General features: G+C 38.6%; 1 pseudogene; it reads left to right on the forward strand.

Moving 5' to 3' along the window:
* LOC143888553 (putative protein phosphatase 2C 27) overlaps nucleotides 1–27,185 on the forward strand; it is a 95,855-nt pseudogene that overhangs the window by 14,026 nt on the left and 54,644 nt on the right.

The raw sequence follows: 27,185 nt of genomic DNA on the forward strand, positions 1-27,185 counted from the left end.
CTTCCCGCTTTGCACTTGAATATAAATTTGGAGTTGTTCCTTTGAGCCTTAAATCTTGTCATAATATAAGTCTGTTAACATCATTTAAAATAGCCATAAGGGAAGAATATCATATCTTGTTGCCACAATGGTTATGGAGTAGTACTTGTTCTAAGAATTCTATTTTATTTTAGCTGTAGGAATAAGTGAAATTCATGGTTGTATCTTAACTGCTGGTCATCTCATTCAGGGTTGTATTATTTCCATTTAAAGCACAGAATATATATTATAAGAAAAATCCAATTAGAGATGCAAGACTACTCATTTGTTTCAGTATAGCTTCAAGCTAATGAAATATTGGCTGTGTAACCATCACCTAATCTCCTACTATTCATTCACATAAAGCACATTAATCAGATTATCTTGTTTATGATTTTGATTAATTCGTGAGAGATATGCCTGAACTTGTTAAATGGTTAGAAGAGTGTTACTTGATCTTAAGCTTTTAAAGTGTTTATAGAATCCCCGTAGGAGACAGGCTTTTGTCTCATTTACAGAAGCCTCCTCTTTTAGGAGGCTTGCTTCGCCTCATTCGTGGAGCATCTCTGTAAGTAAAAGACTAACTTAGTCTTGTTAGTTGCCTCATTCCTCTTATTCATTGCAAGGGCGATGAAGGCGCTAGCCCAAGCCCATCCTTAGGGGACTTGCTCAGTCCAAGTAGCATACCCCTACTTTATATAGTAGACTTGCCTAGTCTTTTAGACGCCTTTTAGATATGAGAGCCATTCTCATTGCAAGGGCGATGATAAGGATACTTTGAGCCATCCTTTGTATATAGGAGACTTGCCCAGTCTCATCAGAACCTTTGTTTACGTCATTTGTGTCTCAGAGATAAGCCTTGTATCATATAGAGAGTTTCCCCTTTAGGAGGCTTACCTAGCCTCATGTTAGAGTGGCCTCCTCTTTTAGAGCGAGTCTTTGACTCGGTAGTGTTATTAGAGAGTCTCTGACTCATTTGTACTCCCTCCCTAGTGTTATTAGTTAGGAGTTTTTCCATTAGAGACTAACTCAGTCATATAGAGCCTTCCCTGCTTGAGATCTTAGATTGTTTTCTCTGTTCTTGGGACACTAACTTTCTTGTTGTGGTTCATCTCTTTGAGATGCCTGTTGCTTATTCAGGGTTTTCCCTTTTGCTTTAGGGCCTTGCCCTAGTTTGTCGTGTTACTTGCGTGTACCCTCTAAGAGTGAAAATATCTAAAGCTCCTAAAACATTTGAAAAGTTTTAAAATCCAAAAACATTAGAAATTTGAAATTCAAAAACATTTGAAAACTTTAAAAATATCAAAAAAACATTTGAAAACATCAAAAGCCTTAAATCATTTGGAATGTTAAGTTTTTAGTAGTAATTAGAAGAGTTCGATTTTCAAACTACGTTGGCTTTATCCTCTTCCACGAGGTACGTAGAGCAGCTTAGGATCCATATCCCAAGTCCAGCCAAACTTTTGTAAATAGCTTTTTAAACCTTTTTTGAATAAACATCTTTAAAACCTTGTTTTCAAAAGATCTTCCACTAGAGTTAGAAGTTTTTTTGGATAGATTATTTGTTTGTTTGTTTGTTGTGTGCTTGTTTTAGAGTTAGGGGTTTGTCGAAGAGTTATAGGAACGCCTCAGTCCGGTCAGTCAGCGATCCACATCGCCGAGTGATGACTAGAGTAGGATACGTTATTCAACCCTTTGTTTTTCTTAGGAAACACAGCCTAGTTACACATAGGTTGTAGGAACCACCTGCATTAGCTTAGGGCTAATCTGCATTTAGTTAGGGCATATAGGGTGTCCTAAAATCCACAATTCACTGGAATTTAAATAATCGTACAAGAAACTTTAATAACTGGTCCGGTGTGGATCCCAATCCGAGGACGTTGAGGAAACGAGTCCCTACATCCTCTAGATCTCCACAACGTGAAGGAGAGCTCTACCAAGAAACTCTCCAAACTGTTTCCACCCTCACAGCATAGCATGAGTGGCGATACAAACCGAATGAGATACATCCTGATCCTGAAGGAGAGCTCTACCAAGGACTAGTTATTAAAGCTTCTTGTGCGATTATTTATATTCCAGTGGATTGTGGATTTTAGGACACCATATATGCCCTAACTAAATGCAGGTTAGCCCTAAGCTAATGCAGGTGGTTCCTACAACCTATGTGTAACTAGGCTGTTTGTCCTAAGAAAAATAATAGGATCGCTAATGTATCCAAGACCTAGTCATCAGTCGGCGATGTGAATCTCCAACTGACCGGACGGAGGCACTCCTAGCTAGGACAACAAATCAAAGACAAACACCCTAACTCTAAAAGAAACTCTCTATCTAGGAGAAACTCCTAACTCTAGAGGAAGAGCTTTTGAAAACAGGTATAAAAGATTTTTGGTATTTTTTTAAAAGGGTTAAATGATTTATTTACAAAGGTTTGGCTGGACCTGGGATAAGAATCCCAAGCTGCACTACGTACCTCGTGAAAGAGGATCAAGCCAACGTAGTTCGAAAGCAAACTTTCCTAACTACGCACAAAATGCTTTAAATTTTCAAATGCTGTTAATGTTTTTTTTTAGTTTAAAAAAAAAGAGTTAACACCCTTTCAGCTAAAGGGGATCCGATAGAAGAGCATCTATACCCACCATATCGCGGTAGAGTATTACAGAGGGAAACGGGATCCCTAAAGCCTAAGAGGGACAAAATCAAAATGGGGGAACTAAAGTCCCAAGGAAAAGAACAATCTCAAAGAGACGAAAATAAAACTAACGAACCCTAATCAATCTCCAAAGAAGACGATATCAAACCCGCGAGGGAAAACCCTAAACAAACGAGAGATGAAAAGCTTCTAACCCCGAGGGTAGACTTCTAAACAAAAGGGACAGACAAAAATCCTATAAGAAGAATTATTAAACAATCAGTCACTGAGGAAGGGTCCTAACTAGTTAAACACTCTAAGAGGAGGGAATCCCTTAACCTGTGAAAACTCTAAGGCAGGAAGGGAAGAGATTGGCTCAAGAAATATTCCATAGTCGCCGCCTAAACCCGAGAGAAGTGTTCTAAAATCGATGGAATCCCGAAACTCAGAAAGGATCCCAAGGAACGGGCAAAGAATAGTCCCGGAAAGAAAGGAAACCCCTCAAACCCTGTGAAGACCCTAAGATGGGGGTGCCGACCGGCGGTGATGGTGTGGAAGAGATGGGAGATCGGCAAAGCGGCTGGAAGTGAAGATGGAGCTCAAACTCCCTTTCTCTCCTCTGATTTGTAGCTTCTCTACAAATAGGAAGAAAAACCTCCCCACTGAATGGGATTTCCCCTTCTATTTCTCCTCCATCTCCCTCTGTTTCTTTCTCTCCCCCTGTAATTTTTGCCCAACTACGGAGTCCTCCTGCTGAAATTTCCAATGAAAATGGGGGATTGGGGAGGCGATTGGGTGTGGCTGAGATGGGTTTGAGATGGGGGTTGAAGAAGATGGTGGAGATTAAGGTGGTGAAGTGGACGGTGGGGGGATGTGGGTATGGCCGGATTCCGGGTAGGATGGTCATGGAAGAGGGTCTGCAAATTGGGGAAATTAGTTAGGTTTTTTTTTTTTTGGGATTTTGGATGTTGCAGAGTGGGGTTTGACGAAGACGACCAAATGGGTTTGGTGTTAAAAAGGAAGAGGTAGAAACAGGGAATGTTGAGGGTAAAGGTATGGGTTGAATACGATGGTGATTGCTTGTGATGGAGGCCGGAATCCATGGAGATGGTGGGATTCGGCCGGAGCTCCGGCGGGAGTGAGGTTGGAGGTAGGGAAGAAGAAGAAGAAAAAGAAGAAGAAGAAGATGGAGAAGGTTGGAGAAGAGGGGTTTGGATTTTTAGGGTGGAGAAGATGGGTCTGGGTTTTTAGGGATTTCCCTTTTCTTCCTCCTCCCTCTGCTACTCTTCTCCTTCTTTCTTTTTCTTTTTTTATTTAGAAAAATAAAAATAAAAATCCCCCCTATACCCATGAGATTTATGATTTTATAGCTAGGGTTTTCACCCTCCTCCTAATCTCAGCCATCCATTTCCCTTTTAATCCTATGGTCCTTGTTTGATTCTTGCAAGACAAGTCAAAAGGACAAATTCGGTTCCCCTCTTCTTGCCTTGGACAGACTTATCTAGTATTTTATGACTACTCCTTTTAGCTACGAGGTGAACTAGGGTAAAAATGACCATACAAAATAATGATATATTAGCACTCCTTCTCTTACTCTTAACAGCCCCTTCTAGTGTATTATGAATGCTCTTTTCAACTCTACAAGGGGTGGTCCGAGTAGAAAACAGGGCACATTTTCTCTTCTTTTCTGGATTGATATGGGCACCTTCCTGAATGGACAATCCACTCCCCTTCTGCCTTTGCACTATGCACACTGTCTTGGTTAGCTCATTAGGTAAAACTACTCGGATTTCAAAGAAATTTTGCAGAGAACTCGGTGGGACCCTAACCTGCTCTAAGGTAGAATTTGGGGTTCCAATTCAATGATTTGATGGGGTTGCTCAAACAGGTCCGGTCAAAATGGGGTGTCTACAGATGCCCCTCTTTGGCAGAGTGTGCTTGTCACACGAATGGCAAAGCTGACAAGACAACACATTTTGGCCGACCCGATTGTCAAAACAAAACAAAATTTTTTTTTTTTTTTTTGGGTTTTGATTCTAAAATGATATTCACAAAGGTAAAATAACAAAGTAACACTATGAGACTCAAAGACTGAAAGCAAAGGGGAGATAACCTCTCACCGACTCTTAACTCGGTGCTTGCATTGAAGAATGAAGATTTTGATTGACAATTTAAACCAAGAATCACTTGGCTAATTATCGGGAGCTAAAACGGGTAAAGAATACATGAGAAGACTCAAAACCGGATTATGAAATTACCAAAACGGGTAAAGAAGTATTTGAGAAAACTCAAACTTTCAATACCAGACTACAAGGCGAGTAGAGAATGTTTGAGAAGGCTCAAACTATCAATACCGGACTACAAGACGGGTTGAGAGTGTTTGAGAAGACTCAAACTATCAATACCGGAATACAAGACGGGTAGAGAATGTTTGAGAAGACTCAAACTATCAATACCGGAATACAAGACGGGTAGAGAATGTTTGAGAAGACTCAAACTATCAATACCGGAATACAAGACGGGTGGAGAGCGTTTGAGGAGACTCAAACTATCAATACCGGAATACAAGACGGGTAGTGAACGTTTGAGGAGACTCAAACTATCAATACCGGAATACAAGACGGGTAGAGAATGTTTGAGAAGACTCAAACTTTCAATACCGGAAGGATGATGATACATCGAGTTTTTATCCTGGAATCGAGAGCCAGATCATTCAAAACGGGTAAAGAATGTTTGAGAAGACTCAAACTTCCGATACCAGATTACAAGACAAGTAGAGAATGTTTGAGAAGACTCAAACTTTCAATACCGAATAGGATGATGATACATCGAGTTTTTATCCTGGAATCGAGAGCCAGATCATTCAAAACGGGTAAAGAACGTTTGAGAAGACTCAAACTTTCGATACCGGATTACAAAACGGGTAGAGAATGTTTGAGAAGACTCAAACTATCAATACCTGATAGGATGATGATACATCGAGTTTTTATCCTGGAATCGAGAGCCAGATCATTCAAAAACGTATAAAGAATGTTTGAGAAGACCCAAACTTCTGATACCGGATTACAAAACGGGTAGAGAACGTTTGACAAGACTCAAACTTTCAATACCGGAAGGATGATGATACATCGAGTTTTTATCCTGGAATCGAGAGCCAGATCATTCAAAACGGGTAAAGAATGTTTGAGAAGACCCAAACTTCCGATACCGGATTACAAAACGGGTAAAGAACGTTTGAGAAGACTCAAACTTTCAATACCGGATAGGATGATGATACATCGAGTTTTTATCCTGGAATCGAGAGCCAGATAATTCGAAACGGGTAAAGAATATTTGAGAAGACTCAAACTTTCAATACCGAATTACAAAACTGGTAGAGAATGTTTGAGAAGACTCAAACTTTCAATACCGGATAGGATGATGATACATTGAGTTTTTATCCTGGAATCGAGAGCCAGATCATTCAAAACGGGTAAAGAATGTTTGAGAAGACTCAAACTTTCAATACCGGATTACAAAACGGGTAGAGAACGTTTGAGAAGACTCAAACTTTCAATACCGGATAGGATGATGATACATCGAGTTTTTATCCTGGAATCGGGAGCCAGATCATTCAAAACGGGTAAAGAATGTTTGAGAAGACTCAAACTTCCGATACCGGATTACAAAACGGGTAGAGAACGTTTGAGAAGACTCAAACTTTCAATACCGGATTACAAAACGGGTGGAGAATGTTTGAGAAGACTCAAACTTTCAATACCGGATTACAAAACGGGTAGAGAATATTTGAGAAGACTCAAATTTTCAACACCAGATTTCAAAACGGGTAGAGAACGTTTGAGAAGACTCAAACTTTCAATACCGGATTACAAAACGGGTAGAGAATATTTGAGAAGACTCAAATTTTCAATACCGGATTTAAAAACAAGTAAACCAAAAACTCTGCTTATATTTTGAAGACTGTAAAACTGAATTCCAAATTCTAATGAGGATTGGATTTTTTTTATTTTTTTTCAATACCGGATTTCGAAACGGTTAGAGAACGTTTGAGAAGACTCAAACTTTCAATACCGGATTACAAAACGGGTAGAGAATATTTGAGAAGACTCAAATTTTCAATACCGGATTTAAAAACAAGTAAACCAAAAACTCTGCTTATATTTTGAGGACTGTAAAACTGAATTCCAAATTCTAATGAGGATTGGATTTTTTTATTTATTATTATTTTTTTTTGAAAAGAAACCGGAAATCGAGGGTCCATAGTAATAAACCATGAAGAGCCTAGCAATAAATCTGAGGTCCAAGGTAATCGGCCACAAAAAGCCCAGCTGGAAAGGAATCGTGGGTTCACGACAATAAACCGTGAAGAGCCAAGCATTAAATCCGGGGTCCGCAGCAATAAGTGACGAAGAGCCCAAAAGGAACAAAGATAAGTAATGGAAATGAATGAAATGATCATGGATAGTGGGTCCATGATATACCTTAGAGAGTATATCACAACGCCGCTCATAAAGCAAGGGTTCATGTTGTACCTGACCGGTAGACCATGAAGAGCCAAGAATGAACAAGGATAATGACAAGCAATGGAGATGAATACAATGAGTATGGATAGTGGGCCCATGATACAACTTAAAAGGTAGATGACGAAGAACCACTAAAAAGCGAGGGTCCATAGTGTACCTGAATGGCAAGCCATGAAGAGCCAGGAATGTATAAGATTTACACAGAGGACTTACTGATCGGAGAATTGATTTTTCTGGGATTAAATGTCTCTTGCCGAGAAAAATGGGAGTACGAGTTCCTTGCTGAGGATCGGACTCAAGTAACTTGCAGGGATTTTCCAGGTATTGACCCTTACATGTGAAAAACATTCTGCTGAGGTTTGAAGGTTGCGGGAGCAAATTCTAAACTGCGCTGGGGAAATTGATTTCTTTGAAAATTGACTCTTTTAGAAAGATGGCTCATTTGAAGAGCCTAGAGATTTGGCTTAAGACGTGTTCGCATCTCTCTTACTTCAACTTGTTGTAAACACTAGCATCGATTGCCTTTGCATGCCTGATATCTTTTATGACGCAAGTCATAAAAGATGCCCTAGTGTATTGTACTTCCATGACAAGAGTCTCAAGGAAAGTAGAACAAGGATCGATAAGGAAATTTTTGGATTTGCATAGGTTCTTTCTTTGGAATAAAGATGGAAAAATGGCTAAGCTCAAAGACTTCTCCTTTCATTGACCACTATTTGAGGTTCGTTCTTTCCGCCACCAACTGCTTGAAACTTGACATATTCAGCCTGTCCGAACAGGACACCTAAACCAGGATCTTTCATTTTGGAAGGTATACACTCCTTCCTTTCAGTGCCTTACAATGTGGACCTTGAAAGAAAACACATACAAATGAGGAGCAGACTTCCAAGGACTCTATCAAAGAAGATGTACATTATTCAAGGGACTCAACTCACTTTTAATTCACCTTTAGATAAAATGGGTTATTTTTTAAATGCTAAGGTTAGCCACCCTCGGAGTAATCTCGAAAACCATGTCAAGATGATCTAATTTCCTCCATCAGGATTTCTGTCATGGTTATTACCCCCTTCGAATTGTTCCGCCTTAATGCCCCTAGTTTAGAAAAGTATCAAAGCAAGTATTGCCGACACTACTCGGGTTCTGGGATCCTACCTTGTTTGAGAATGCTTCTCCGTTTCCTTGATTTCTCTCTTCGAAAGAAGTCACAACTCAAACTTGAAAATTCTGCATAACTAAAGAACTCATTTTGTACCTCATCAATTCTCTCTTCATGAAAATTCTTTGACTCTGACTAGATTACCTCTTCAAATTTTCAATCTAGCAGACCGCTACCTTGCCTTTGCATAAGCCAACTTCTTTGGTTATTGACTTAGCAAGCACATGATTTCATTTAGGCCGCCCTTTCGGGTTTTCAACCTAGTGGGTCTTCAGACTCTCATTTTTCTCATTTTTCTGTTTTTCTTTTGATTCGCCTCGAACCTTTGTTTGTTTCACCAAATGGACTTTTTAGGAAGGCTTAGGTTCAAAAGGGTGGGATATTTAAAGTTCAAACGATTTGGACCGAATCTGGTCTTGCCAGACTACCTACGTACCCCAAAAATGGAGGATTAGGTCCTCGTAGTTCGCCATGGGGTTTAACAAAGAATGGTTTAGCTTTTTAGCTTCAAAATTTTGAAATGGGGATGATTTAGCTTTTATCCCCTAGGTTGACCGAATCTGAATTAATCAGACGCCTACGTACCCCTGAAGAGGTGGGGATCAGGTCATAACGTAGTTCAAACTCTCTAAAAAAAAAAATGCCCCTGGTTTATAATGTGGTTAGAAGGAAAGGGTTTGATTTGACTTTTGGCCCAAAGGGTTTACAAATGGATTTTAAAACGTTAGGATTTTGGCTAATAAAGGTTCAAACGTCCAATGATGGCCTCCTGATATATTTGATGTACAAGCTCTTTTGGGTGAAGTAGGTTCAAAGGCATTGAATATTTTTGCCGAGGAGTCTGGCGGTTTTCTGACGAGACTTCAACCACGGTGCCCATCTCTTGTCGTGAAAATCTTGAATCCATATCTAAGATTCCACAACTCTCATGAGTCTCCAAATGTTGAAGACATTAATCATATTCAATTTATCTCTCTGACTCCATCATCTGGGTCCTTGATATTTCTAAGGAGTTGTCTTAGAGACCCAATCACTTCTCTTTTTTTTTGTTTCTCTCACTTCTTTTTTTATACATTAGAAATGTCCATACGCTTGAGATGTTGCGACTCGAAATCTCATTGAATACACGTAGCCCAAGTGTTTCTTTTCTTTAGGGCTCAAATCTGTGACTTCAATTTCTGAAAGTCTTCTCTCAATATCTTATCAGCTCCACTGGATGTCTGATGCTTCACTCTCTAAAATTTTCACTTTCAACTTGATGTCTGAAGATGGTGGAGCCCTGTCTTGCATCACACCAGAGCATTCACCCGGTTTATCCTTGTAGGATCAAACAAAACTTCCTTGAACCCCTCTAAATAGGTTTATCAATTCTTCACGCTCCTCGGGAGATAAACTTTTGCCAATCCATCTTTCCCGAGTCTCGGATTTCGATACCACTATTGATAGCTTCGATTTCTTCTTCAAGTGGCTATGCTAGACGCTCTTCCTCTCGTTTGACCTTTTCAGATCTCGAGGGGAATTTCGTCTGCAATCTCATCCAAGATGGTGTCTTTAGTTATTTAAACATTAGATCTAAGAGTGAATCATAGAACATCAAAGATTCGAAACCAACAACTTTATTGAATTGAAGACTCTTAAGTACATCAGAAACTCTCTTTTTTTTTACGCACCTCAATGGGCTCTACATTGAACTTGACAAAGGACGTAAACTACAGACTCTCAATGAACACGACTGACAAACATGACACACATCATTTCTTTTTTTCTTTTTCTTTTTTGACATTAACATAGTAGGACTTATCAACTCTGAGAGAAGAAAGTTGGTACAAACTCAATGAAAAAAAAACCTTAACAACACAGGACAATTTTTTTTTCGATAATGATGAACTGGCACTGAAAATATATGAGTAGTACACCTTCTTCCATGATGTCAATGACTTGGGATTCAACCCTGATATGAGTCCTGTTGACCTGATTAGGTGAAATGAAAGGAAACTGGTTCAACAAATGGGTGAGGTCAATTAGGTCAGACTCCTGTCATGGAATTGACAAAAACTGATTTTAGTATGAGGCAATCTCATGGAAATGTCATACACAAGTTGAAACAAGAGATAATACAAACGCATCTCTGCATTGGGTAGGAACCAGCATCATAATCATTGTAAGAGGGATCATGGTAGGGTAAGCACATGACTTATCAATAATCCTAAAGGATAGCGATCACACTGAAAATGAGTTGAGTAAAATCTGACAGCATGACGGCCTTAAAAAGGATCGTGGTAAAGTAAACTCATGGCCTATCAATAACTCTGAAAAGATAGCGATCACGCTCAAGGTGTTTATACAAAATTTGGCAGCATGACGGCTATATAGGGTGATCCCCGCAACTCAACATAAGGGTAAATGAATAGAAACTCAGTAATGTATGACTCTCTGCAAGGATACTTGCACTCAAATAATGATGGCAAGATAAGCACACAATCAGCAAGCAGAATATGGTCACCACGGAGATGTAATCACATGAAGGACTGACCATGAATGACGACGCTTGGTCATGGTTCGGATTTTGTGACCAAAAGACCAAAAGATATATCATGGCTATAGAGACACAGGACAAGCCATCGACCAGATCTAAGACACAACTAGTAAACAAGCAAGAATCTAACCTAATGAGTAATATATACACAACATGAATCTATGACACAACAAAAGAATGGATATACAATCAAAGGGCAGTAAGTAGACTATGGCCATGAGAGTGACAAGTACAGGCCACCCGTCAGGTGAATTTGAAAGAATGTAAATATAATTGATTAAACCAGGAATCCCCCACTAGAAATGGGTCCTAATCTAATCAACCGACAGAATCATACACACACAAGAGAAATGTACAATCCGAAGACGAGAAGACAGATTATGGTTTTAACAATGGCAAGGGAAATGCCACCAACCAAATCAAGAGAATGTAGATAGGATGAGTTAGACCAGGAATACCCACTGAAAATGGGTCCTAATCTAAACAATACATCTCAACAATGGTGTAGGTACAGGAAGGTAACTACAAATCGACTCGGCAAATAAGTCATGTACAAAGGAACGACACAACTGTACACTCGAGAGACAAAAGGCAGACCATGATCAGAATGACGATAGAGGAAAATTATTGACCAGGTCCGAAGGCTGGGGAATGAAACAATGTGGCTAATGGATAGACCAGAAAACTTCATTGATAGACATGCCCTGGTCTAACAGCTAGCAAGAAATGATTAGGTTCATAGATTTTAAATGAAACGGAGGACGAGGAATCAAGAAACGTACCATGGGCATAAAAGGTGGTGAACAAGAACCTTTGGCCAGATCCAAGACTGAAGTAGTGAACAAACTCTAATCGGCGATAATAGATTAGAAAATCTTTGTAGAAAGCAGGCCCCGATTTGACAGCCGACAAAACGGATATAAATTCGAGATACAAGAATAATCATATGATAAAGATGACAGGGTAGACTGCGATCTGGATGATGACCAAGCAAGAGCAAGAGTCATCGACCGGGTCTGAAAGAATGGTATGACTGAAATAGATAAAGAAACCTTATTCGAAAGGATAAGCCCTAATCTAAGAAATAATACATTATACACACATATATATACACACATATATATATATATATACACCCTAACCAGGGGCACCAGCCCTAATCTAATCTAACAGAGTCGAGAAAGTCTCGACTCAAGACAGACTGATGAGTGTACTAGGACCGTGTTGTAGCCACGCAAGGTGAGCTACCCTAGTCTACAAATGGGACAAAGCTCCTAACTCTAGGCTTCACATGTGTAAGCAACACACGCTCGTCCTTATATAAATGCAACATGTACATATATAAACACGGGTACTTCCTAGTTGGGTTTCACTAAGTCAGTAAGTATATACATAATATATAAAACAAGGTAGGGCTCCGGACTCAATTTATCGGGTACTATGCGTATGAACCATACTTAATATGTATAACAAAAGTACGCCCAATGTTATACATAGTATGCTTCACTGCTCATCGGCTGCTGTAAACACAAGTACGCCAGTGTTTACGGCTGCAGCACCGGCGCATAGCTTGGAAATAAATACAACAGCACCATCAGGGTATGGTATCCCAGTCGGGCACGCATTGTATCTATCCCGTGGAGCTAATAATGAAAAACAATGAAAGAAATAAAAAATATGATAATGCTTAATGTGTAGTGTGTGAATCCCTTGTTTTAATTACGCACCTATCTGGTGCCCCTGGATTCTAAGCGAAAAGGTTCCCATTTAAAATGATTTTAACCCAAATTCCTCCAAAGTTAGTAAAAATGGCATTTTAACAGAGTTAGGCAATGTTTCAAGAACTCCCCAGCAAAGTCGCCAGCCTGTGGACCCCGATCCTGAGGGAACGAGTCCCTACATCCTCTGGATCTCCACAATGTGAAGGAGAGCTCTACCAAGGAACTCTCGAAACTGTTGCCACCCTCACAGCATAGCATGAGTGGCGATACAAACCGAATGAGATACATCCTGATCCTGAAGGAGAGCTCTACCAAGGACTAGTTATTAAAGCTTCTTGTGCGATTATTTATATTCCAGTGGATTGTGGATTTTAGGACACCATATATGCCCTAACTAAATGCAGGTTAGCCCTAAGCTAATGCAGGTGGTTCCTACAACCTCTAAAAGAAACTCTCTATCTAGGAGAAACTCCTAACTCTAGAGGAAGAGCTTTTGAAAACAGGTATAAAAGATTTTTGGTATTTTTTTAAAAGGGTTAAATGATTTATTTACAAAGGTTTGGCTGGACCTAGGATAAGAATCCCAAGCTGCACTACGTACCTCGTGAAAGAGGATCAAGCCAACGTACGAAAGCAAACTTTCCTAACTACGCACAAAATGCTTTAAATTTTCAAATGCTGTTAATGTTTTTTTGGAGTTTAAAAAAAAAGAGTTAACACTCTTTCAGCTAAAGGGGATCCGATAGAAGAGCCTCTATACCCACCATATCGCGGTTGAGGATTACAGAGGAAAACGGGATCCCTAAAGCCTAAGAGGGAAGAAATCAAAACGGGGGAACTAAAGTCCCAAGGAAAAGAACAATCTCAAAGAGACGAAAATAAAACTAACGAACCATAATCAATCTCCAAAGGAGACGATATCTAACCCGCGAGGGAAAACCTTAAACAAACGAGAGATGAAAAGCTTCTAACCCCGAGGGTAGACTTCTAAACAAAAGGGACAGACAAAAACCCTATAAGAAGAATTACTAAACAATCAGTCACTGAGGAAGGGTCCTAACTAGTTAAACACTCTAAGAGGAGGGAATCCCTTAACCTGCGAAAACTCTAAGGCAGGAAGGGAAGAGATTGGCTCAAGAAACGTTCCATAGTCGCCGCCTAAACCCGAGAGAAGTGTTCCCAAAATCGATGGAATCCCGAAACTCGGAAAGGATCCCGAGGAACGTGCAAAGAATAGTCCCGGAAAGAAAGGAAACCCCTCAAACCCTGTGAAGACCCTAAGATGGGAAAAATGATAAGAAGGGCAAGGGGTTGGCTCAAGAAATATTCCATCATCGCCTCTACTCAAGAGATGTTCCTAAAATCGATGGGTCCATAAATTCAAAGAGACACATATCTCAAATGTAAGACAAGGTTCAGAAGAATTAAAGAGATAGTGATTTGAAATTAAAATCTAGAACAACTCGAGGCAGTAGAAGTTTGAAACATTCTGGCGAGGATAGACAAGCATAGTAAGATTAGGCAATATCCTTATACTATCTCAAAATGAACCTCTGAGCAAGCCGAGTGAAAGAGAACAATAACAAGACATGAGATTTGGATCACGCAATTGCAGACAAGCAGCCTGGACCACGCGCAATCATCCCAACTCCAATTCTAAAATAAGGAACCCCTCATTATCATGACTAGATAATCAGGATATGCTCTTCAAAAGTCCTCAAGTCTACCCAAAGGCAGACAAAGCCAAGAATCCCCTTTACACGCCATCCGAATGCACTTATTTGAAATCTAAAATCCAACTGGGTTCAATATATTAATCAAGGCAGTAGAGACTAAGAAAGATATAATGTCCGAATTAAGTAAAAGCCTTGAAAGTAAGATTTTATCAAAAAGTAAAACCCAACCAAAAGATTTAATGGCTATAGAAACTAAAAGAACTTAAACACCGCCAAGCCAGAAAATAATAGAGGATCCTTATGATTTCCAAAGAAAATATGAAAACATAACAAGGCAAGAAGGACAAGCTAAATTCATGTATTTATTAGTGCTAATAAATAGGGGAAACTGTTATGAGCACCATCATGCCCTAAAGACCACATTATAATTAGCTTATCTCTTCTAGTCAAAGCAATCAAACTAATTACGATGGGACAAATAAATCAAGCACATTCCATTGTAATAGATTGGTGCTTCCTATGATAAAAATCTTCTTTATCATGAAAGTAAATCAACACCAGACAAAATTGGGGTTCCAGATGCCTGTTATGATATGGATAATCCAGACCCATGAATCGTCTTACAGCAGCATCCAAATTACAGTCATGCACATCATTCTCATGGATTTAGCAAGTTAGCAAATGAACTATATTCAGACGAGATATATAAACCAAGATCAATGATAATTGAGTGAGGATCCAATTTTATCAAAGTCATAAGGTATTGGCTGTTAAAATTTTTCGAAATAAAAGAACCATTTGATTTAGAAATTCATAATGCTATTAAAACAAAACTGGTGAATGTTGAAGTTCCTAATCCAATCCAAGAGAAAAACAAAGAATCCAAGCTTTTAGAGGAGAAAATCCAGCATCACAAAGAGAAGATAACAAAAATTCATATGAATTACCAGAGTAATTCGAGTGAAACCCACTGAGAATCACGACTTTTCGCCTTTGTCTTTCCTAGAGCCCTCACCAATGCCGCGAAATTTCCTCGAGAATCCAAAGGAAAGGGAAAACGGGTAGCTAGAAATGGGGGTTTAATGAGGGATTTAATATGGGTTTCAAAGTAGATTGAGGAGATGAAAATGGGTTTGACCAAGGGATTTTTGGATGAAGGATAGGCCTTGGGGTGGTTCGGTAGTGGGGTTAAGGGGAAGATGAGGGTTTGGTTCTAAAAAAAAGGGGGTTTGGGTTTCAACAGCTACAAATGGTGTGGAAACGTGATTTGGGGAAGATGGAGAGGTGATCTGTAAGTGAAGGTGGAAGGGGTGATCTCGGATTTTGAGTGGGATGGCCGGATTCCATGGTGGATGATCGGATTCCGGCCGGAGTTGGGGTTGCAAGAGAAAATGAAATTGGGGTTTAATTGGATGGTTTCAATGGGGTTTTGATGGTGTGATGGGGTAGAGGTGAATGTTTTGGAAATGGTGAAAATGAAATGAGTTTCAATAGGGGCTTAGGATAACATGGGTTTAAAATGGGGTGATGGATGATGGCAGAGAAAAGAGATGGGGGTGCTGACCGGCGGTGATGGTGTGGAAGAGATGGGAGATCGGCAAAGCGGCTGGAAGTGAAGATGGAGCTCAAACTCCCTTTCTCTCCTCTGATTTGTAGCTTCTCTACAAATAGGAAGAAAAGTCTCCCCACTGAATGGGATTTCCCCTTCTATTTCTCCTCCATCTCCCTCTGTTTCTTTCTCTCCCCCTGTAATTTTTGCCCAAATAGGAAGTCCTCCTGCTGAAATGTCCAATGAAAATGGGCGATTGGGGAGGGCGATTGGGTGTGGTTGAGATGGGTTTGAGATGGGGGTTGAAGAAGATGGTGGAGATTAAGGTGGTGAAGTGGACGGTGGGGGGATATGGGTATGGCCGGATTCCGAGTAGGATGGTCGGGGAAGAGGGTCTGCAAATTGGGGAAATTAGTTAGGTTTTTTTTTTTTTTTTGGATTTTGGATGTTGCAGAGTGGGGTTTGACGAAGACGACCAAATGGGTTTGGTGTTAAAAAGGAAGGGGTAGAAACAGGGAATGTTGAGGGTAGAGGTATGGGTTGAATACGATGGTGATTGCTTGTGATGGAGGCCGGAATCCATGGAGATGGTGGGATTCGGCCGGAGCTCCGGCGGGAGTGAGGTTGGAGGTAGGGAAGAAAAAGAAGAAGAAGAAGAAGAAGAAGAAGAAGAAGAAGAAGAAGAAGAAGAAGATGGAGAAGGTTGGAGAAGAGGGGTTTGGATTTTTAGGGTGGAGAAGATGGGTCTGGGTTTTTAGGGATTTCCCTTTTCTTCCTCCTCCCTCTGCTACTCTTCTCCTTCTTTCTTTTTCTTTTTTTATTTAGAAAAATAAAAATAAAAATCCCCCCTATACCCATGAGATTTATGATTTTATAGCTAGGGTTGTCACCCTCCTCCTAATCTCAGCCATCCATTTCCCTTTTAATCCTATGGTCCTTGTTCAATGCTTGCAAGACAAGCCAAAAGGACAAATTCGGTCCCCCTCTTCTTGCCTTGGACAGACTTATCTAGTATTTTATGACTACTCCTTTTAGCTACAAGGTGAACTAGGGTAAAAATGACCATACAAAATAATGATATATTAGCACTCCTTCTCTTACTCTTAACAGCCCCTTCTAGTGTATTATGAATGCTCTTTTCAACTCTACAGGGGGTGGTCCGAGTAGAAAACAGGGCACATTTTCTCTTCTTTTCTGGATTGATATGGGCACCTTCCCGAATGGACAATCCACTCCCCTTCTGCCTTTGCACTATGCACACTGTCTTGGTTAGCTCATTAGGTAAAACTACTCGGATTTCATCGAAATTTTGCAGAGAACTCGGTGGGACCCTAACCTGCTCTAAGGTAGAATTTGGGGTTCCAATTCAATGATTTGATGGGGTTGCTCAAACAGGTCCGGTCAAAATGGGGTGTCTACATCCGGTCTGTTAGATCGAGTCTAGGATAGAGGTCTAGGTGTCTTAGGCATCATAGCTTAGAATAGGCGCGAAGAACTACGTTGCTCTGATTCTTGCGGACGCGGGGATACGTTGGCTTCTTTGGATGAATACCAGACCATCCGAGAACTCGGGCTAAATGGTTTAGAGTCTTAGGATTTGTTGTGTTGTTATTGTATGTTTTGATGTATTTTCTTACTTTCTTGTACTGATCCTATACCTGTAGCTGTAATATGCATGTGTTTGTATACCAGAATTTAGACACCAATTAGGTACTACACTCATAACCTAGTTATTCTTAGGTGACACTTATTTCATTTCTTTTGTGTGTGCTTATTAATCATCTCCGAGACATGCATGACTAGTTAGAAGTCTTCTCGGAGATATATGTTCCCATTTCACATGATTTTGCCCAAAGTTGTTTAGAATTAATAAAAATGGCATAAGAGACCAAGTGTTCGCACTCGGACGAATTAGAGGTGCTCTTCGGACCTTCTCCATTCGTAATCAGGCACGGACCTATATATATTTCTGGTTATCCATTGCACAGAAGATTTGATTTTGGGGTTCCATGGCCTATCCATGGATGGCGACTCTGAATTATTTTGTATCGTCACTCGTGCTATGCTATGAGGGTGACACTGTTTCGAGAGTTCCTTGGTAGAGCTCTCTTTCATGTGGAGATCAAGAGGATGTAGGGACTCGTTTCCTCATCTCTCTCAGGATCGGGGTCCACAGGCTGGCGACTCTGCTGGGGAATTCTTCAAACATTGCCTAATTCTGTATAAATGCCATTTTAATTAATTTTGAAAAGATTTGAGTTAAAATCATGTGAAATGAGAATTTAATTGCTTAGAATCCAGGGGCACCAAACAGGTATTTAAAACAAGGGATTCACACACTGCACAGCATACCTCATTTTGTTCTTTATTTTCTGAAAATCCGATATAGGGGGTCCCAAGTTATAATAGAAATGGCAACTATGAGGAGGGAGAATACGGTTGTTTAAGAAAACTAGAATTTACCAATTTGAAAAACTTAAACCGATTAAGAGATCAAAAACAATATTTTAAGCATACAAGTTAAATCTAATGGTGCAATGCAAATGAAAGAGCAAAGAGATAGAAAGAGTGCACCCGAGATTTAAAGTGGTTCGGTCCTCAAACCCGAGGCCTACTCCACTCCACCAACCAAACCCGTTGATGGCTTCACTATTTGATCTTCTTAACCTTGGCGAAGATCGGTGCCAATTACAATTGCTTTAACCTTGGTGGCAATCCTCACCACGGAGAAAAAGGGCTCCGCTTCTCCGAATACTCGCCCGAATACAAATCTTGAAAGATGAAAGAAAGAACTAAAAAATCCCTTCACAAGGGTTACAAAAGATGTACAATTGAGAGCCTATGATCCAAATCCTAGAGTTGGTGATGAGATGCACAATTGAAGCTTGATTCACTCTTGGGTATTCAAATGAAGTTTAAGAGTGTTAGGATTGATTAGTTTGTATGTTTAGAACACCCATATTTATAGGAAAAATAAAATATGACCGTTCAGTGGCATTACGGTAATTCCAGCAAAATTCCAAACGGCTCTTTTTCAGACCGTTGGAGTGTTCTCGGAGTTCCGAGAATAATTCTCGGAGTTCCGAGAAAAAATCTCGGAGTTCCGAGAAGCCACACAGAAGTTGGAAAAAGTCTACTGGACCATTTCTCGGAGTTCCGAGAATAATTCTCGGAGTTCCGAGAATTCTCGGAGTTCCGAGAAAAACTCTCGGAGTTCCGAGAAGCCTATGCAGAGCAGATTTTCAATTCTGTTTTTGGGCTTCCAGTTCTCAACCAAGATGGGATTGCTATGAGGGTTCCAAGGTGTTGGAACTCCACAAATACAATCACTTGTTTATTTAGGGTGTGTGAGATTACTTTAATTATGCCTCTAAAAACCTAATCTAGGTTTGGATCAATTACATTCTAAAAGACAAAAAATGGTCTTCAATATTAATTTCTTCATGTCTTCAAGTCTTCATGACTTCTTGCTTGATGACTTTGGCCTTCCAATTAGTGGTCCAATGTGGGCTTCTTGGCCTTCAATCCAAGCATCCTTGATCTTACTTTATCAAGATCTACAACTTAGACAAACAAACACATTAGTGATAAATGATCACTTGTGTATTGGAATCATCAAAACAAGATGGGAATGCCAAGGTAAAAACCATTGGGCTTACAATCTCCCCCTTTTTTATGATGACAAGCACAAGAGATTTACAAATCAAAGCATATACTCTTTTCACATTTTTCTTACACTAGAGACTTTACTCTAGATTCTTCTCCCCCTTTGTCATCAACAAAAAGAAGGGGTAAGAAAAACAAGGGTTTAAAATTTACAATTTTAAAGCTCCCCCTTTTTCAAAGAAAAATTCAATTTTAACTCCCCCTAGTTAAAATAATTTTACAATACAAGAGGGGTTATCAAAAAAAAACATACAAATGAAATATATTCAATTTTAAGTTCAAAAACCCCTAATCTACACAATATGAATATCATCATATGGGGGTTTTGGGAACCCAAGATTTCTTGGTCCCACATCTAGCCCTACTCTTGGATGCACATTGGAATTGGTAATGACCATTCATTCCACAAAATGGCATCTAACAAGAGGGTTAGATACACTAGTCCTATCATGATAAGCATGTTGAGGTCTAAGACTAGTTTTACTTAGGATTATGTCAATAATTTTATTTCCATTTAGAAATCCATGTAAACATAATCTAAGTCTTTCATTTTCATTATGAAGATGGGATGTTTGAACTAAAAGCTCATTTCTTTCATCTTCATAAGAATTGGAGGAGCTTGCCATATTTTGAAATTTTAAAAGTTGGCAAGTTTTCTCATCCAAACTACCCTTAAGGGTATTAATCTCAAGTTTATGATTTTCAAGTGTAACTTGTTCTTGAGATATGGAAGAAGATAAATCACTTTTCAAAAATTCAAGTTCTTTTTCTAACTTTAAAATGGATTTTTTAAGAACTTTGTTTTTGGAAATTTGGGTATGCAAGGTTTCACATAATTCATCATAAGGTATGCTATCACTTTTACTACTAGATGAAGAATATGAGGGGTTAGAGTTTACCTCAACTTCATGGGTGAATGTCATGAAGCAAAGATCATCTTTTTTATTTTCTTCCCCTTCACTTGAGCTTTTGCCCGATGTGCTTAACGCATCCCAACCGGCGGCAAGAGCCTTATGCTTCTTCCAATCCTTCTTACCCTTGTACTTAGAGGAAGTTGATTTTAGAAGTGGACAATCCGGTCTTTTGTGTCCTATCTTCTTGCAATTGAAGCATCTTAAGGCTCCATCAACATCACTTTCTTCTTTCTTTTTCTTATCTTTCTTATGCTTCTTTCTCCACAAGCTCTTGAATCTTCGTAAAGCTTCTTCTTCGTCACTATCCGCTTCACTTGATGAGTCTTCCTTGGAAGTCTTGAGTGCTAGGGATCTAAATTCCCTCTCCTTCTCCTTTGGCTTCTTTTCCTCTTGTCGGCTAGTAAGGAGCATCTCATGGGTGATGAGAGATCCTACAAGCTCCTCTATGGTTAGCGTCTTGAGATTTTTTGACTCTTGAATCGCGGTCACCTTTGGATCCCAATGGGGAGGAAGAGACCTAAGTAACTTACTCACAAGCTCATCGTTAGGATAAGATTTACCAAGATTAGCTAGTTCGTTAGAAATAATAGAAAAACGAGTATACATTTCCGAAATACTCTCGTTTGGACTCATTCTAAACATTTCATACTTGCTCTTTAACAAGTTTATTTTGGAATCCTTGACTTGTGATGTTCCCTCATGGGTAGTTGCAAGGGTATCCCAAATAGTCTTGGCGGAATCAAAAAGAGCAACTCTATTAAACTCCTCGGTAGCTAAGGCACAAAACAAGGAATTTATTGCTTTGTAGTTCAAATTAGCTTGCCTTTTCTCTACCACATTCCATTCTTCAAAAGGTTTGGAAGGTACATTGTATCCATTTTCAACAATGTACCAAAGTTCCACATCTATCGAAAGAAGATAGATGCGCATCCTTGTTTTCCAATGTCCATAGTTTGACCCATTGAAGAAAGGAGGTCTAGTTGTGGAATGGCCTTCCGGAAGTCCGGTTCCAATTTGGTGTGCCATTTCACAATTAGAAGTTGCCAAATAAAATCTTTCCCTAGTTAGATTTTGAAATAACTTTCACAAAAAATTTTAAAATCTTTTAAGAGCCAAGGCTCTGATACCAAGTGAAAATCCGATATAGGGGGTCCCAAGTTATAATAGAAATGGCAACTATGAGGAGGGAGAATACGGTTGTTTAAGAAAACTAGAATTTACCAATTTGAAAAACTTAAACCGATTAAGAGATCAAAAACAATATTTTAAGCATACAAGTTAAATCTAATGGTGCAATGCAAATGAAAGAGCAAAGAGATAGAAAGAGTGCACCCGAGATTTAAAGTGGTTCGGTCCTCAAACCCGAGGCCTACTCCACTCCACCAACCAAACCCGTTGATGGCTTCACTATTTGATCTTCTTAACCTTGGCGAAGATCGGTGCCAATTACAATTGCTTTAACCTTGGTGGCAATCCTCACCACGGAGAAAAAGGGCTTCGCTTCTCCGAATACTCGCCCGAATACAAATCTTGAAAGATGAAAGAAAGAACTAAAAAATCCCTTCACAAGGGTTACAAAAGATGTACAATTGAGAGCCTATGATCCAAATCCTAGAGTTGGTGATGAGATGCACAATTGAAGCTTGATTCACTCTTGGGTATTCAAATGAAGTTTAAGAGTGTTAGGATTGATTAGTTTGTATGTTTAGAACACCCATATTTATAGGAAAAATAAAATATGACCGTTCAGTGGCATTACGGTAATTCCAGCAAAATTCCAAACGGCTCTTTTTCAGACCGTTGGAGTGTTCTCGGAGTTCCGAGAATAATTCTCGGAGTTCCGAGAAAAAATCTCGGAGTTCCGAGAAGCCACACAGAAGTTGGAAAAAGTCTACTGGACCATTTCTCGGAGTTCCGAGAATAATTCTCGGAGTTCCGAGAATTCTCGGAGTTCCGAGAAAAACTCTCGGAGTTCCGAGAAGCCTATGCAGAGCAGATTTTCAATTCTGTTTTTGGGCTTCCAGTTCTCAACCAAGATGGGATTGCTATGAGGGTTCCAAGGTGTTGGAACTCCACAAATACAATCACTTGTTTATTTAGGGTGTGTGAGATTACTTTAATTATGCCTCTAAAAACCTAATCTAGGTTTGGATCAATTACATTCTAAAAGACAAAAAATGGTCTTCAATATTAATTTCTTCATGTCTTCAAGTCTTCATGACTTCTTGCTTGATGACTTTGGCCTTCCAATTAGTGGTCCAATGTGGGCTTCTTGGCCTTCAATCCAAGCATCCTTGATCTTACTTTATCAAGATCTACAACTTAGACAAACAAACACATTAGTGATAAATGATCACTTGTGTATTGGAATCATCAAAACAAGATGGGAATGCCAAGGTAAAAACCATTGGGCTTACATTTTCTTTTATTGATTGTAATATTATTGGCTCCATGGGATAGATACAGTACATGTCAGATGGGATGTCATTACCCTGATGGGATTGTTGTATCTATTTCCAAGCTATGCGCTCGTGCTGCAGCCGTAAACACTAGGCGTACTTGTGTTTACGGCAGCCGATGAGAAATGAAGCATACTATGTATAACACTAGGCGTACTTGTGTTATACATCTAAAGTATGGATCGTAAGCATTGTACCCGATATATTGAGTCCGGAGCTCTACTTTCATTTTAAATATATTATGTATATGAATATATCTGCTGACTTAGTAAAACCCAATTAGGATCTGCATGTGCTTATATATATATTGCATCTATATAAAGACGAACATGTGTTGCTTGCGCATGTTGGAGCCTAGATTTAGGAGCCATGTCCTATGCATAGATTATTGTAGCTCATCTTATGTGGCTACAACGCAGTTCTAGTGTACTCACATGTCTGTCTTGAGTCAAGTGTTTTGACTCTGCGGGATTATATTTAGAGCTGGTGCCCCTGGTTAGGATATATATGTATATGTCTATCTATTGATTATCAGATTGGGGCCTACTCTTTAGTGAGGCTTCCTTATCTAATCTAATCAGTTGTATCAGTCCGTTTTTCAGATCTAGACCCGACCAGTGGCTTTTACTTGCCCCTCTCATGGTCGTGGCCTATCTTTTGCTCTATTCATTGAGATTTTTGTCCATATATCGCTTGATTATAAGATTAGGACCTACTTTCTAGTAGAGATTCCTGGCTTGAATCAATCTGTCATGTCTATTCATCTCTCAGATCTAAACCTGGCTACTGGCTTATACTTGTTACACTCATAGCTACGATTTATTCCTTGACCCAGTGATGATAAATTTCACCTGTTTTTATCCTTCAGATTCAAACCTCATTTATCCATTCTTTTGTTGTGTCATTCATATTGCGTATGTATTAATCAAATTTTTGCTTGTTTTGTCTTTAGATATGGTCGACAGTTTGTCTGCTGTCTCTATGACCATAGTCTATCATTGTTGATCTCCTTGTTCATACAGTTTTGACATCCATCTTCCAGATTTAGATCCAGTCTATGATCTACTTTTGTCATTTTGTGACCGCAGTCTCGTTTCTGAGTTTCTGATCATCTTTGATCATCAGTGGAACATTCGATGTCGCCAATTGTATCCTTCTTATGTTTGATCGTTAAGTTTATCTCTATTCTTTGATTATTCCAAGTTATCTTCATTCCCTCATTATCCCTTCCTATCTTTGTGTGAGGTCTGATTATGGCGAACATTTTGTTGGACAACTGGATAGCCGATGCTATTAAAGCTCTTCCGCGTGAACATTCACAGAGAAATATGGCTGATCATTTCATCAATTCGTTCACTCATTTGAACAGTAGGGATATTGTGGGACCCAACCAAGCAGGCAGCAACCAAGCCATAGGGTGCAAACAAACGTGCAACCCAGTACCCATAAGGGCAGGGGTAAGCCGCCGAGCCTAGCAAGGTGTGATTTAATTCATCTTTTCCGTAAACTTGGGATTACTAAGGCAATCTGAATTCCACACAAAAGAGAGTGACAGAGTCGCCACCTAGATGAGGGATCTAGGACCCATAATTGACCAGAAATCTAGACTCGTTACCGGTTACGAGAATGGAAGGTATGGGGAGTTACCACCACATGCACCATTCCTGCCCGATAATCGGTCTTCAATTCCAAAAGTTATCTCTTTTGAATTTCTTTTAAATGGCTCATTTAACTCTATATTAATGTGCGAACTACATGACATGCATCCTAAGATCTAATTTCAGTGTAATTCCTAAATGTGTATCTTGATTTTCTTAATTTGTTTGAATTCAATCTAAGTGAAAGTTCTTCTAAAATGCTAATTTGAGAAAAATCCTACATATTTTAATTAAGAATTTATAAGAAAACTAATATACAAAACCCCACCATTTGTGTGTGGAGCCGACTCGTGATTGGTATGCCATCAAGCATCCAAGCTGCCTACATACCCAAGCCTCACTGGGATCAAAGTCGACGTAGTTCGGTGCACCTGAACTAAGCTATTTATGCCTAACTCATCTAGGACACCGATCTAGACTGGATTGACTGTTTCAACAGTTTTAAGATAAGTTATTTAATTCAAGTTGAAGATTTTATTATCCTAGGACCTCATCTAAGATGCTATATGATCATATCTAAGTGCAAGACGTCCCTTAGACTAATGCAGGTTAACCTACATCCTAGGTAACTAGGTTTATCCTAAGGGAAAATTGGGTGACTAGTGTAACTAGATCTATGGGACGGTTGCTATACATAGCAAACGCCCGTGATGAGGATGGACTCCTAACTCTAGGACTCCCTAAAACCTAGGACACGACATGACGTAAGTGTTCCTAAATAGGGCTCTAATGGTTCTTACGATGGAAACCGCAATCCAACGGTTCCGAAAGACATGAGGTAAATTGATTCAATTTGTTGAAGTTAATGATTTTCAGATTTCAAGGATTTTCGGTTCCTAAACCTCTAAGGAATACCAAAGGCTCTATGGTTCGCAAGCTTCAGCCTTGAATCGCAACCTTGGAAAGGAATCGTGCTCTCAACCCTCGTATAATTTAGCATGTAAGTTATGGTATCTTATTGCCTGGTATATTTCTCAGGATTTTCATGGACAGTGGACCTCGGAGCCAATAACATACTATAATTTACACACTCTAATTATGCTGGGTTGATCGCAATTAGTATACGATTATGGTTACGATCTCGGCATCTAAATTATCCTAGCATAGCCAATTTACAAAGGCAATCTAGGAACCCTAAGGTTTCTGTTTCAAAAAGTTGGGGATTGAATTTATGATGAAAATTTAAGATTTTTTGGAGATTTTTACTGACTTTTGAATTGATTTGCTATTAAATTGTGATTTAATATCATTAATACCAGATTGCTAGGAATACACAGTAACCCTAACCAATCGAACTCCAAATTAGTGAAAAATTTTCCAGTAACAAGATATGGATGATTGTGGCTTACTGAAAAAATTGCATGAATTATCATTAAGATTTAATATCAATTCCCGATTTTTCAAAATCCAAATCAGATTATAGATTAACACAGTAACCTATATCATATCACTTTTAAATTACTCCAAACTTTTACAGAATAAAGATATAGATGAGTAAAGAGTACTGAAAAATTTGCATAAATTATCATTAAGATTAGATATCAATGTCCGATTTTTCAAAATTCAAATCAGATTATAGATTAACACAATAATCTATAGGATATTAATTTCAAATGAACTTAAACTCTTACAGTATAAATATAATCATGAAATTAGACTAGTGTATGACTTTCATGAATTTTTATGACGATTTGATGCCCATTTAAATTCACACAAAAATCAGATGAAACCACATAATTACTTAAAAAGCAAACCTAATGGTATCCTAAAATCAAATGAAAAATTTCAGTAGATATATAATAGATTATAGAATTTATTATCAAAATTTCAAAACTTAAAACATAAATCTCCTCCATAAAATTGGTTTTTAAATATAAGAGATCAATTCGTTTCGTAGGCGTTAAAACCCGTTTATTAAAATAAATTTTAAAACCTTATCAAATCTTTGCAAAATTAATTGAAAATATTTCTCTAACATTCCAGTAACCAAAGTTACTGGTTTGTAAAGAAAAATTTTGAAAATATATTAATTTAATAAGAAAAAGAATTATGGCACGTAAAATGGGAAAGCGATTAGAAAATAGTAAAAAACATATTTGTTTTAAAATATTTTTCAATGGAAACTTCCATTTATTATTAAGCTTTAATTCTTGAAAGTTTCATCAATTTTTGAAATGATTTGGTATTTATTAAAAATAGCCGAAATTTAAAATAATTAATAATTCGATTAAATAAACTCCAAAAAATATGAAACTTTTTGGGTGATCTAAAACCCTTGTAAAACTACTGGAAACAAACTTTCACTAAATTTGGACATGATTTGATAAACGTTTGGCTCCATTCATCAAGAAATAACCCTTTTCAGGATTATTCTTTGAAAAATAGAATGAAAAATAAAACGACCGAACCGCGGTTGGAAATTAAGTTTCCAGTAGTTTTGTATTTTATATAAAACCCAAAATATATCATTTTTTAAAAAGAACCATGTTTTCAAACACTTTCTTTGATAATCTAATTTAAATCCATATTGAATAAAAAACGAAAGAAAATCATTATTAAATGGAGAAAATTTAACTTTTTGGTGAAATTTTAAATTTTGAAAAGTTATAATCTATATTATAACATACTGGAATTGCAAGGAAAAATTCATTGATTTGATCTATCAAAAGTAAAATCCTAG

The sequence above is a fragment of the Tasmannia lanceolata genome, unplaced genomic scaffold (genome assembly GCF_043159265.1).
Source record: "Tasmannia lanceolata isolate RefF3 unplaced genomic scaffold, GAP_Taslan_0.1 ptg000012l, whole genome shotgun sequence".
Classification (NCBI taxonomy): domain Eukaryota; kingdom Viridiplantae; phylum Streptophyta; class Magnoliopsida; order Canellales; family Winteraceae; genus Tasmannia; species Tasmannia lanceolata.